Source organism: Dromiciops gliroides, chromosome 2, assembly GCF_019393635.1.
Source record: "Dromiciops gliroides isolate mDroGli1 chromosome 2, mDroGli1.pri, whole genome shotgun sequence".
NCBI lineage: Eukaryota > Metazoa > Chordata > Mammalia > Microbiotheria > Microbiotheriidae > Dromiciops > Dromiciops gliroides.
This window is the reverse complement of record NC_057862.1, coordinates 557,516,233-557,530,455: the sequence shown is the minus strand read 5'-3', so window position 1 is coordinate 557,530,455 and position 14,223 is coordinate 557,516,233.

Genomic DNA, 14,223 nt, shown 5'->3' with positions numbered 1-14,223 from the left:
AATGGCAGGGGTGAGGAAGCAGTTATGCTAGAGATTTGGGTTTCTCAATTCCCTCCCAAAGCACACTTCATATAGATATAGCTGATTTCTGCTTTAAATGGACATGGTTTAAAATGTGACTCTTCTGAACTTTCTAACCTTATGTGAGAGGAAAGCATTCGAAAAGCAAGGGATGAAATTCAATTAACTGAGATGACAGAAAATAATCTACTAAGCAAATACATCAGGCAATTGGAAGCTTTCATACCTTTCAAAAAGGAAATAACCTATTTCTTTCCTTGTTATCTAATGACACAGGAGTTTATTCCTCTGGAAGCAGTTACAAATCTACCTAATGGGGCCTAAATACTGTTGCCAAGCAATTTGAGTTTTTATTGTGTCACTAATTCCTTCATTTCCATGTTGTTGATAATCACCACTAAATACAGAAGCAGTCATTCTCATCTAAGAGTCTAACACACATACATACTGCACATGTACACATGCATATACAAACACACAGAAACATACATGCCCAAACATACACACTGAAGAATTAGCTGACTGGGAGACAAAATAGCAGCCCTTTTGGACATCGGGGAGGGAAGGGGAAAGGAGCAAGGATTTATTAAATACCTACTATGTGCTGGATACTATGTTAAACATTTTTACAAATACTATCTCATTTGATCTCACAAAAAGCCTGGAAGGAGGGTACTATTATTATCCCCATTTCACAGATGAGGAAACTGAGGCAGATGGAGTTTGTGACTTGCCCAGGATCACAGTATTTGAAGTTGGATTTGAACTCAAGTCATCCTGACTGCCAGCCCATCATTCTATGCACTGTGCCACCTAGCTACTACTTTAGGCCACTGGCTTTGGGTAATGACCTCCATTTTTACTGTCTGCTTTTCTCAATAGTTTAAATATTTTTTATCTACTCAAGTTAATAGCTTACATGCTCTTTTTTACATATCATCTCCTATGGTTACTTTTTCTTTTTCCTTAGGGGCTCACAATGTTGATGATAATAGTAATAACTGACATTTATATAGCACTTAATGACTTGAAAAGTTCTTTAAATATGGGTTTTTTTTTTTCATTTGATCTTTACAACAACTGTGTGAGGTAAGTGCTATAGATATTATCCCCATTTTACAGATGAGGGACCTGAGGCTGAGAGGTATTAAGTAACTTTCCTGTGGTCATGTGACTGAAGTGTGATTCAAATGATGACCTTCCTAAGTCCAAATCTAGTATTCTATTTTCCGTGCCATGCTGCTTGTCTATTATAACATTAAAATAATAAGGGCAGCAAGGTGGTGCAGTGGATAAAGCACTGGCCTTGGATTCAGGAGGACCTGAGTTCAAATCCAGTCTCAGACACTTGACACTCACTAGCTGTGTGACCCTGGGCATGTCACTTAACCCCCATTGCCCTGAATAAAAAATATGATGATATCAATATGTAAGGGGTGATCAAAGGAGTCATCCATCAATTTAATGTCACCCAATCAACATGTTGAGATTCCTGGGCATAGGTCCTTTGGAAACAGCTCCTCATGGAAGGTGAGTGTTTGTACACATATGGCACTGTAGACTAGGTTAGGGCTGCCTCCTGATGATTGGGCAAATGAGATACAGATCATTTTCCCCATGGTCTATAAAAGCAAACCGATTTGCCTCGCTTTTAAGAACTTCCTCTTTACCCTTTATCCTTTTGCTGTCTTCCACAATATATGAAGGAGGGAAGGGAATTTCTTCTTACTCCAGAAGCAGCTAATGGCCACTGGTAGCGGAAGCACATGGCAGCTGTAGACATATGTATGGTCGCTTGACCTGAGGAGTCCTTTAAAGATGCCTTGTGGATAACCCCAATTTTAAAGTTTGAGCATTGAGCTTTTTTCTTCTCTGCCTCTTTGTTTCCTCTGCATCCCAGATTCTCTTGCTTTTCTTTAAGTCTCGCCTAAGGCTCCAGCTTCTACAAGAAACTTTTCCCTGTCTTCCTTGATCTTAGTGGCTTTCCTTCACAACTTTAAAAAAATTTATTCTGCATATATATTGTTTTTTACATATCATCTCCACCATTAGACTGTGAACTCCTTAAGAGCAGGCACTAATTTCTGCTTTTCTTTGTATCTGTACCACTTAGCACAGTGCCTGGCACATAGCAACTGTTTAGTGAATGCTTATTAACTTGATATGACTTGACTAGATAAAAAAATTTCCAGATGCAGCATGTTTTTTAGCACAGTGCCTGGCACATAGCAACTGTTTAGTGAATGCTTATTAACTTGATATGACTTGACTAGATAAAAAAATTTCCAGATGCAGCATGTTTCTTGGAGAAAGAAAGAGATAATCCACATAGTTCCTGCACAGTATCCCATTTGAAGGGCAAAGTTAAGTTAATTGCTTAGATTATAGAAGTCCAATAGAAGGCATATTACTTCTTTGACAACCCCCAAAGATTATTTACCTTCCAAGTGTGGAAATTTATTTTGATTTGGGGACCCTACCTTTAGGCTAAGATTAGAAAGCCTTAGGCCCTCAGGGTCTCTTCCCCTCCTCCTCAGCTTCAGCTGAGCCAAAAAGCCCCGTGGGCTCTACAAGATACCAGGTCAGACAGCTGGGGAGAAAAAGCCCCCAGCTCCCTCCAACCTGAGTGGAGGTATCTGAGAGATGCTGGGCTCTGGCATAGCCAGTGTGGAGGCACGTTAAGCTGAGGCGCACCCCCCACCACCACCATCCGCAGCCCTAACTGGCAGATTAGCTTGGTCTGTGGGGGCGCAAAAAGCCCCGAGATTTGAGTGGAGAAAAGAAAAGGTATATATAGACCTGGGGGTTAGACCGGGGGGGGGCGTACAAGTATGAAGGAGTTTGGTTGGGAAAAGGAGAGACAGGGCTGAGAAGGAACCGGGGCTGCTGATGAGGGTGGAGAAGAGGTCAAGAGGCAGCTGGCAAGATTAGAAAGGTTGTAGTGTGGCAGACTAGAGACAGGGCTACAAGGACGAAGGAGAAGACAAGAAGGACTAGGAGCAGGGAAAAGAGAGGCCAAAGGGCAGACTGACGGAGCAGGCAGACAGAAGGTCGGTGAGAGAGAAACACAGGGATTCAGGTGGCAGTAAGGGGGAGAGAAAAGTTAGAAGCAGGGGATTTACAAAGTAAAAGGGGCTTGGAGTTAGAATAAAGGACCTGAGTACCCTGAGGCACCTGGCTAAGGCCCTTATTGTATTCAAAATGTTTGAGGTGCAGCAGGTGGGAAAGAGACACTGTGGAAAGAGACACACCGCAATGCAGTCAGGTTGTGCATTTTATTTCCCTGTATTCTTAATTTTAAATAGTATCTCATAAATAAGCTCCTTTGATTATTTAGTTAAGAGGCTTCTTAATATTTTGCTTATCAATTTGGGTGTGGAGCAGTGTGGTGGAACTTTATAAATGGCCCACATTAAATTAACGAAGTCAGATAGCCAAATAGTCAAAAGTCCCCAGATTAGTCCTCCAGTCAGATTAGCCCCCCAAATCAGGCCCAGTCAATTCAAAATATTTTTACACAAGGGAAGTGTAAAGTGTAAACCACAGTATGCCACCATGAGCCTAGAGGGAACCCACGGAGAAAAGGATTTCATGCTAATAGCAGTATATTTTCCTGAAGACAAGAAGTTTGACTTTGTTTGTGGGATAGCTATGGGCTATTTGAATATTCTTTGTTTTTCAATATCTGTACCTGTGCTACTGTGAGTCTTTTGCATCTTTTTTCTTTTGTCTGCAGGGTGAAATAAAGGCCCAATGCCAATTGTACCCTGACTCTTCAAGAGTAGAGGACCTAGTTGCTCAAAATTGGAAAAATGTAAACAAAAGCTATACTGGGATTCTATATAGAGATTTTCCTGGCGTATTCTAGCTGGGACTAATGAGTCAAAGAGAAAAAAAAATTGCCTTTTGGAGTCAGCCCCCAGAAACAGACCTGATCCCTATCCAGGTTCCAGAATTTTATGAGGAAGATGAGAAAAACTTTGGACTATGTGTTACAAATATAATACCTTGCATGTGTATAAGTGTTTTATGGTTTACAAGTACTTTCACTTTTATTCACTCATTTGATTCACATGATCACCCTGTAAGATAGGCAGAATAGTTATTATTATCATCCCCATTTTATAAATAGGGAAATACACACACACACACACACAACCAAGTGACTAGAGTCAGAATTATAACCCTGCTCTTCTAACTGAAATTTTTTTACATTTTATTTTCCCTCTATACCTAAAAAGGGAAAGATCACTGTGGGCTGGGCCCAAGGCATTAATGTTAATGTGCAGTAGAGATCATCCAAATGGGCCAAAGCAAGTTGGTAAAGTAAGATCTAAGAAAATCTTATATTAGTGGAAATTTAAATTACCCTCAATTTCTTTTCACTCCTAAGGCCATCCTAGAAAAAGCCTTTATCACCTGTCACCTGGATGGACTACTGCAATTACCTCCTAATTGGATTTTCTACGTCAAGATTCTTTTCTCTGCAAACCAACCTCCCTAGAAGTACCAAAGTGATCTTCCTAAAGCACAAATCTGACCATGTCACCTTTACTCTATAAACTCCTGCAGTTCTCTGTTCTTTAAGGATGAAATTCAAAATCCTCTGTTTGTTACTTAAAGCCCTTCACAGTTTGGTTTTAGACTATCATTCCAGATACCATTTTCTGCTCCCTCTTACACATTCTATTTTCTGGTCAAACTAGCCAGACTAGCTGTTCCTCATATATCATTCCACCCTTTGTCTTTGTATCTTTGAACAAGCTTGTCTCCCCTGCCTGGAATGTAATCCTTCCTCACCTCTGTAACTTAGCTTCCTTCAAAGCTCAAATCCAGTGTTACCTCCTACATGAAGCCTTTCCTGATTCCTCCTGATTCTAATCCAGAAACTGAATTGTATTTATTCTGTATATTTTTCCATATTTATGTTGTTTCCTATTAAAGAATATAAGCTCCTTGAGGACAGGGAAAAGTCTTTCTTTTTGCTTGTATTTTTATTCCCAGGAATGAAATGATGAAGGGAATGGTTTGTTTGTTTTGTTTGTTTTTGTTTTGAGGGCAGGGCAATGAGGGTTAAGTAACTTGTTCAAGGTCACATAGCTAGTAAGTGTCAAGTGTCTGAGGCAGGATTTAAACTCAGGTCCTTCTGAATCCAGGGCCGGTGCTTTATACACTGAGCCACCTAGCTGCTTCAAAGGGAATGGTTTTAAAGAAACATGGGAAGATTTATATGAAATGATGCAAAGTGAAGCAAGCAGAACTAACAGAATAGTTTATACAACAATAATGTAAAATAAATAATTTTGAGAAATCCTGAGCCCCCAAAGACTCATGATGAAACATGCTACCCCCCTCCAGATAGATAACTGATGGTCTTAGAGTACAGATCAAAACATATTTTCTTATCTTTTGGTAACGGCTATTGAGGGAATTTATTTTGCTTGATTATGCCTGCTTGTAATATTGTCTTGCGCTCTCAATGGGTGGAAGAGAAGGAGGTGGAGGGGAGAGAATTTGGAATTGAAAATAGAATAAATTGAATTTTTAAAAAGAGTAAGCTTATGAGTAGGGATTGTTTCATTCATTGTATTTGTAACCCCAACACCTAGCACATAGCCAGAACATAATAGACTCATAATAAATATTTGTTGACTAATTGCTTGATTGACTGATTAGAGTATCTGCTCACTCAATTATTCCTCCAACTCTTTTGAACTGATTAACTCTCTAGCTGTTGGATGGGCTATCTCCTGATCTAGGTGCTATGGTTGATAGTGGAAGTTGGGTTTGAGTGGAAAGAAAGACCCTCCTCTACTATCCTGCCTTCCCCCCCACCCCCGCCATAACATATCTTGCCACTGGACCCTGATGGCTCTGGAGAAAAGAGTGAAGCTGGTGACTTTGCACAGCCCTTCTTCACTTAAATCCAATTCAGTGCAAGTCATGACATCTGTCATGGTCCTTGAGCATGATGGACAAACAAGAGCTTCAGTTTCCTCACTGTAAAATGAAGACTATAATAGCACCTATCTCCCAGGGTTGTTGTGAGGATCAAATGAGATAATACTTGTAAAGTGTTTTGCAAATCTCAAAGTGCTATATAAATGATAGCTATTGTTATTAGATAGGCAACATGAATGTAATATTTTACCCCATACCCCAAAAGTCAATGAAACAAAATTTTTAATAGTTCCTCATAGAGGTCTGTACTTTCTTACAACACCGCTCTGAGTCATTGTCTTTTCCTCTTTTCTGAATACTACCCAGTCTGATTTTGAAGAGATTTGGGGTGCAATGTTATTCATATCAGATTTGAATGGCATTTCAGAAATACTCTTACTAATGGTTTGATTCTTTCATATTGAAAAGATTGATAAGGGGAACTTCAACTATGGAGAATTTTGAAATATCAAAATTTATTCATGTAAACATCTTAGATTTGGCACAAATACCTTTTCTAGGTGCTTAGAATTTTAGTTATGGAAATTTTTACCTTTCCAGCAATAAGAAATTTGTCAGAGGGGTTGGAACATGGCATGAAATTAGCTTCACTGTCTAATTTTATGTTATTGAACAAAATCAGTTTGTATAATTTCAAAAGACTCCCAGGCCACTCCAACACCCAGGCCTGGTAAAATTTTTATTACCTTCATATATTACAGCTGTATCTATCTCCCCTCTGGTACCCTAATCGCTGAAGCTGTGCCAGCTGCATAGCCTACAGAAGGGGTGGTCCCTGCCAAAAGGAATTCACTACAATGTGTAGCGCATGTGTGCTCTGGGCTCATTCTCGGAGCCTGAACTCCTGCTGGCAGGTCAGGTCCCCAGAATGAAGCAACTGCTCCCCACTGCTCAGGGTTCTAGGGGTAACCCTGAGGGATTATGGGATTCTTTCTCTAGTACTATCCTTCACAAGAGCCCATCTGGTGTATGTCCTCCTAAAATCAATTGACTAGTTAAACTGGAAATGTCCATACTACAACAGTAGCACCTGGTCTGCTAGTAACAAAAATCTTCTAGTATTGAGGTTTTTTTCCCCTGGAGTTATCCATTGTCTATTCAAGATCTGCCCTAAAGTTTTACTTTGCTTTTCTATATGCTCCATGTTTTTAAAAATACTTTCCCCCTCATTTACTTATTGGGTCTTACCTTCTTCTGAGGTAGCCAGGATAGGTATAATTAACACATTTCACATTCAAAGGAAGGGAAGAGAAGTCACTGTAGGGCTCTAACTAGGAATTCTGACACCTAGAACATGGAACACCTGGAATTTCAGACCCAGAGAGAGGGATCGTGGTGACTATTACCCAGGTTTCCTCACTTCTAGTGCTGGATTTTCCCCACAAAAACATGTGAGAAAACCATTGCTACCCTACCACTACCACTGCCCACCACCTCTCTGAAATCATTGTGAAGAAAGGCTTACAACTAATATAGAATAAACTTCTATTTAGATTTTTTTCAATCAGCATTCTATAATGATATTAATATTTGTGATGATGATCCAAAGTAGCCTTCTGAATCATGGAGTGTTAGAACTAGAAGAGACCTTAGAGATTGTTTTAGCCAACTTCTTTATTTTAATGCTATGGAGCCAGATCCATAGAGATGAAGTTAGAGAGGCAAATTTAAGCATGACAGAAGGAAAAGCTTCCTAACAATTAGAGTTATCCCAAAGCAGAGTGTGCTACCTGAAAGAGTCATGAATTTCCCCTTAATCAATCAGTAACCATTTATTAAATGCCAACTATGTGACAGGAAATTTTCAAGGACTATAGTGTTTATTACATGGATTAAGTAATGGATAATAAGGTAAGAAAGGAAGATTAGGGCCAGGTTATAAAGAGTTTTATACCAGAGTTTATATTTGATCTTTGAAGAAATAGGACTCATTGGACTTTATTGAGTCAGGGAAAGATGTTGGTAGACCTGAATTTCAGGAAAATCATTGTGGCAGCTGTGTGGAAGATGGATTGGAATGAGGAGGGAGGTGAGATTTGAGACATGGAGACCAAATTAGGAGACTACTGGTATAGTCCACTCAAGAGCTTCTGAGGGTAGTGATTTTGTTAGAGTAGTGATTAGGGGACAAACTAAAAGGTTTGGTTGTAGAAATGACAAGATTTAACACCTGAGTGGATATGTGGTATGACTGAAAGTGAGGAGTCCTTAAGGAAGACACTAAATTTACAAACTAGATTACTGGAAGTTACCCTCTTCAGAAATGTGGAAGTTTGGAAAAGGGATGAGTTTAAAAAGAATAGAGGCAGTTAAAGAACTCAGTGTTTAGAGTACTGGGCCTGGAAGGCCTGAATTAAAATTTTACTTCAGACACTTAGTAGCTGTGTGATCCTGGGTAAGTCACTTAACTTCTGTTTCCTTTAATTCACTGGAAAAGGTAATGGTAAACTACTCCAGTATCTTTGCCAAGAGTTTCCTCATTTATAAAATGAGGGCATTAAGCTTACAATTTCTAAGGTCTCTTCCAGTTCTAAATCTATGATCTTATGATCCTAGTATTAAGAAAAGGTCATTCTATTTTTTCAATTAAGAGATCACCGGTAACTTTGGAGAGAATAGTTTCACTTGAGTGATGCACCCCTTATCCAGATTGCAATGGATTAAGGAGAAAAAGGAGAAGTGGAATTAACAACTGTAAATAGTTTTTTTTGAGGAATTTGGCTAAAAAGGGAAAAGCGATATTGGATGATATCTTGAGGGGATACTAAAATCAAGTGAGGGATTTTTTTTAAGGATGAGATTGAAGCAATTATGAAAGATAAAATAGATGTTTGGTTCCATGAAACAGAAAACTATTATACATACAAAATTAATCAGTGGCATGGGAACAAAAATCTTTGTATAAAAATTTTCTGATAAGGGTTGATATCCAGGACATAGATGTATATATGTATGTGTATGTTTATATGTGCATATGTACATGTGTGTATATTTACATATGTGCATGCCAATTTTTATATGTATAAATATATATAAACAATTAACATCCAGATATATGACCAAAAACATTCTCTAATAAATAAGTGGTCAAATGATATGAAAAAGCAGCTTCAAAAGAAGAAATGTAAATGATTAACCACATGAAAGAATGTTGTTCACTAGTAATAAGAGAAATGCAAATCAAGGGGCAGCTAGGTGGCACAGTGGATAAAACACCAGCCCTGGATTCAGGAGGACCTGAGTTCAAATCCAGCCTCAGACACTTAACACTTAACTAGCTGTGTGACCCTAGGCAAGTCACTTAACCCTCATTGCCCTGCAAAAAAAAAAAAAAGAAAGAAATGCAAATCAAAACAACTCTGCAGGGCAGCTAGGTGGCACAGTGGATAAAGCACCAGCCCTGGATTCAGGAGGACCTGAGTTCAAATTCGGCCTCAGAGACTTGACACTTACTAGCTGTGTGACCCTGGGCAAGTCACTTAACCCTCATTGCCTGGGGAGGGGGGGTGCGGTGGTAGGGAACAAACTCTGGCATTTTACCACATACTTTGCAAATTGGCAAATATGATAAAAGATGACAAAAATCCATGTTGGAAGGGTTGTGGGAAGTGGCACACTTATGCATTGTTGGTTGGGTTAGGAATAGATATAGCCATTTTGGAAAGCAGTTTGAATTTATATAAATAAAGTGACTGAAATATTCATACCCTTTGACCCAAAGATTCCATTACTAGGCATTATATCCCAAGGATATCACTGATAAGAAGAAAGTCCTCATATATACTTAACATATTTATATCAACACTTTTTGTGATAGCAAAGAATTAGAAATAAAGTAGATGCCCATTGATTGGGGAATGGTTAAACAAACTGTAGCATATGTGAATAAAATAAAATTACTATGCTGTAGTAAATGACAAATAGGATCAATTCAGAGCAGCATGGCAAGTTTTATATGAACTGAAACAGCATGAAATAAGTAGAGTCAAGTAAACAATATGCACAGTGACTAAAGCAATGTAAAAAGAAAGAGCAAAGGATAAAAACCAAAAGTGAATGTTGCACAATTACAGTCAGTTCAAAAGAAGAGATATGAAGAGATACCCCTACCTCATCCTCTTGCAGAGGTAGGAATTTCATAAGTGCGATACATTACATATATTTCCAAACTTTTTCAACATGTTTATCAGTAAGACTGATTTTTTTCTTTTCTCTTTTGTCTTTAAAAATATCATTTATTGGGGCAGCTAGATAGCGCAGTGGATAAAGCACCGGCCCTGGATTCAGGAGTACCTGAGTTCAAATCTGGCCTCAGACATTTAACACTTACTAGCTGTGTGACCCTGGGCAAGTCACTTAACTCTAATTGCCTCACAAAAAAAATATCATTTATCATAGGAATGAGTCTATGAGAAGGGCTAGGGGAAAGATACTGAAGAACAATTTTGGAGATGTAAAAAAATACATCAAAATTTATTTTTTACAAAAGATTGTCATCAGTCTTAGTCATGAACAGCACACAGTCAACAATCATCTTCAGATATGAAGATCAGTTGTATATGTACATGACCACATATATGTAGTAAGTTTCACTCTTCAAGTTTCCCCAAAAACATGAATTCCAATGACTAAATGCATTTATGGAAAAATTATTCATTCTGATTATATATGTGTGTATGAGCTTACATAAATAAATAAAAGCTATATTCTTATTATAATAATGTTTAATATTCTTTAAATATATGGGATTCAATGGTTAAAATAAAATGCTGCAATTTTGAACGTTTAACACAGTGACAAAAATTTCTCAGCTGCCAAATCTCTCCTGCCAGAGATTTGTGTTCTATTGTATATCTCTCTTCCAAAAAATTCTGAATTTTTCTTTAAAAGTTTGATTTGATAATATATTCCTTGCTTCTTACAATAAGGAGGTTTTATGTTGTTTGATCTGGGGACCAAATATCTAGTTGTGGTTCTAGAACTTTAAGAGATTAGTTGGGATGTCAAAGTGCATTTTCTACCCCTCAGGGAGTAGAGAAAAGAAATCCAGAGACTGAGGTCACTACCAAGGAAGCTAGAGTTGGCAGAGAAGGAAACAGGTTAGAGTTGGGGTGGGGAGAAACTCATCTCTGGAATAACCACAACACTAGAAATGAAGTGTTAGTAGGGAACACAAACTGTATGATAACTTTCTATTTTAATGTATTATTTTTGCTAACTAGGTGCTACACTGAGCTGCTACTATAGTTATATTTAGCTGCTAAGAGTACAGATGTTGTCAGTGCTCTCTAAATTTTGGTGCCTTGTGGCAAAGCCCCATTACACTACACTAGTTATGACTTTGCAAAGGCCAAAGATTCTTGAAGAATCCCAGATTCTATATTTACAAGGTGTCAGAGTTACCTCGGAATTAGGGTGTCCCTCCTATCCCTGTGTCCACACACACACACACACACACACACACACACACTTGCACTCAAGCCGTCATCAGAAAAATTAGAATCAAGGAGTACCTTTTCTTGGTGAGTGGACACTAAACTCTCCTAAGCATACTTAAGAATAAACTAACCAACCAAATTAATGAGTCAATGGAATGACATACTCATCGAATATTTGTGCTTCAGATAGGGTTCACACACTGCCTGAGACCTGGTCTGCCCAATTCAGGCCCTGACCAGAATGATGAGGTAGAATATGACTAGTTTAAGCTCTTCTCCTATAAGATTTTAGGGATAGGGGCAGCTAGGTGCCGTAGTGGATAAAGCACTGGCCCTGGATTCAGGAGGACCTGAGTTCAAATCCAGTCTCAGACACTTGACACTTACTAGCTGTGTGACCCTGGGCAAGTCACTTAACCCCAGTTGCACCACAAAAAACAAACAAACAAAAAGATTCTAGGGATAATGCACAATGCAGCCGACCTATGACGGCAGCTAATATTTTTCTTCTGTGTTGTGTCAAGTTGTAATGGTCAGAGAAATGGGTTAGGCAGCAAATTAGATTTCAACCATAACTAATACAATTTCCAAAACACATATATTCATATGCTTTATAGCTTTGGAAGAGGAAAGGAAAAAGGAAATATGGAAAATCCTAACTCAAGCTAAAGTAAAGCACCACAACATGAAGCCAATAAATTGTGTCCAAGTGCATTGTCCATGCTACAAAAGAAATGGCTCATTGTCTGCATGGCAAGTCTCTTTCTAATACAACAGCCAAAATTTTTTGTATGAGGAATGTCTCAGGGTTGGTAGCCAGAGGGTTATTATCATTGATGCTGTGCAGGGGAGGACTGGTATTTTGCTTCTTTTTGATGCCAGGTCCAAAGGCATTAAAAAGAGATTTGAAATCTGCAGAATTCTTATTCCCCAAAATCCTAAGCCCAGTCTGCCAGTTGAGGGCATGCTGAGACAATAGAAAGCTTTTAGCCAAATGGCATGGGCTCTTAGGCAGCCAAGTAGACCTGGTCTTCAAGACAGATTTTAACATGTTTTATAGCCAGAATATGTGCCCAAATCCTCCCATCTTGAGAGAATATAAACAAAGATTATTTCCCTCCCCCTTCTGTAGTCAGCTTATTTTTAAAAGTTTATATTTTGCTGCACAATTGCAGACAGTACAAATCTCAGGCAGCTGAAGAAAAAAAACCACCTTAGGGGGCCTCGATACACATTGTAAACAATTATATTTTACAGCTAAAAGTGTCAGCAAATGGATACTTCAGTGATTCTGTGTCTTGGCTTCACAAATGAATGGTTCTTACTGAGATATAGCTTTGGCTGAAACCCTAAGAAAGTGGATCTCTCTCTCTCAAGCTAGTCCATAGTGTTTGGCATTCATGAAAACAAACCCCCAAATCTGAAATGGTTTTAGAAAGAAATTGATGGTCGTTTGGTAGAGGAGTGAGCTGGAAGTAGGGGTGGCTCATTCCTCGATTCTCTGTGAAGTTATATAAAGTCCTGACAAGGGCATAAGGACATTTGCCTGATTTGTCTCACATACGCAGTAGGTAGTCTCCAAGAGAAAAGCAGTTTAAGGTATATATCAGCAGTTAAGTTGATCTTATTTGAGGAACTGGACCCAAAATAAGACCCAAGTACACCCAAAACCAACAATGGGTGGGATCCAACCATTCCTTTCAACCATCCAGCTTCCCTGGAGCATCTCATAAGCAAACCTGACATCTACAGAAAGTTCTTTGATTAGACAACTCTCTAGCCACAAAAAACTAGATTTAAATTATACAAATAAAGGATAAATCATAAATATTTTCTTGACAATAGGCTAATAGGTCATTTTTAAAGAAAAATCTTTTAATATTTGACCATTATAATGTTTGACCATCAATAATCTGTAAATAGAATAGCATTCAGCTAGACTGGTTCAATTTGGCAGGAAAAAAAAAAAGAAACGTGGTTCTAAGGCCAGTATGACAACTTTTCAGGTTGATTAAAAGAAAAAAATCAAGTGAAAAAACAATTAACACCATTACTATGTTCCTACATCTTTGAGGCAATGAGATAAAAGTCAAATTAAGTGCCTCTCAGAATAATTTTGTCTCTTTTAATAACCACTGACACAGAGCACTTTAAGACTTAAAAAAATCACAGCATATACATTTAACTCTCACAATAACCCTGTGAGCATTATTATTATCCCCATTCTACAGATGAGGAAAGTGAGGTTCGGAGACATTAAATGACTTGTCCATGGTCGCTCTCACTGTTGGGAGCAAAATTCATACCTATATCTTTCTGGCTCCAACTCCTTTATACTACCTACTAATATATGCTAAGCTGCCTCTTTCTTTTGGGCATTCCATTCAAATCCCTGAAGGACAATCAGCTTTAAAATCTTAATGTTCAGGAAGCTTAAAGAAGGACCCAATTATTTTGAAAATGAATGTATTTAGGAAAATGTTTAAGATCCTCAACAAAGAAAATGCATACTTCCATCCTCCAATGAAAATGTGACCTTGATGTGAGTCATGACAAGCTGGTACCATGAATCTATCAACACTTCCTTATTCTAAACAATTATTGCCCATGCCTTCCCATAAATCATGGAATTACAGCATTTTGTAGTTGGAGGTAAGGACAGCAATCAACTAGTCCAATTAAGACATGGAAAAGATCCACAGAGGATTTACCTAATGTGTTCCTCAACATTTAGCATTCCATATATCCTAGAACAGCACTTAGTTTGTCCATCTGCTATATGTCTAGCCCATCTTTTTTTTTC